The 645-nt window shown below is 42.3% G+C and overlaps 2 protein-coding genes across 2 annotated transcripts in view; one reads left to right on the forward strand and one right to left on the reverse strand.

Moving 5' to 3' along the window:
• LOC107577867 (probable 28S rRNA (cytosine-C(5))-methyltransferase) overlaps positions 1-205 on the forward strand; it is a 12922-nt gene extending 12717 nt beyond the window's left edge. The window contains exon 7 of the mRNA XM_016263899.1: positions 128-205. The gene's annotated coding sequence lies outside the window, so the exon portion shown is untranslated. The remainder of the gene's footprint in view (positions 1-127) is intronic.
• Positions 1-645, reverse strand: part of LOC107577844 (nuclear envelope pore membrane protein POM 121-like) — an 18368-nt gene that overhangs the window by 5775 nt on the left and 11948 nt on the right. The window lies entirely within an intron of this gene.

A 645-nucleotide genomic window follows, 5' to 3' on the forward strand; every position in this document is an offset into this window, starting at 1 on the left:
ATATATATATATATATATACACACACACACATAATATATCTAATATATACATAGTTATAATATATACATGCTTTTATTTAAATTTTAATTATATAATATATGTTTTATTTTAATTGAATAATTTCAGGAAGTTGTTTGCATTTGATCTTGATGCCAAATGTCTGTCCACCATGAGCACTCTTCTCCTTCGTGCCGGGGTCACATGTCATCAGCTGGCCAATCAGGATTTTCTGAAAGTAGATCCACAGAGCTCAGAGTACAAGGAAGTCGAGTACGTCCTTCTGGACCCGTCCTGCAGTGGATCAGGTAATTGTTGTGTATTAAGGAATCATTGCATCAGCAATACATATTTTGTCTTGTCGTCTCAAGGGCATTTAGTGTTGTTTTTAGATATGGCCATGTAGATGTGTGCTTGTCTGTCTCAGGGATGGTTTGTCTGCAGGATGAGGTCTCAGAGCCACAGGATGACAGGCGTCTGCAGGCGCTGGCTACATTTCAGCTGCGCTGTCTCAACCACGCACTGCAGTTCCCTCAGGTACAGCGTGTCGTCTATTCCACCTGCTCCATTCACTCGCAGGAGAACGAGGAGGTTGTGTCGGCCTGCTTACAGCAGAACCCTGGATTCAGGTCAGAAACCTGGAGAGA

Source organism: Sinocyclocheilus grahami, unplaced genomic scaffold (assembly GCF_001515645.1).
Source record: "Sinocyclocheilus grahami isolate Dianchi unplaced genomic scaffold, SAMN03320097.WGS_v1.1 scaffold32.1, whole genome shotgun sequence".
NCBI lineage: Eukaryota > Metazoa > Chordata > Actinopteri > Cypriniformes > Cyprinidae > Sinocyclocheilus > Sinocyclocheilus grahami.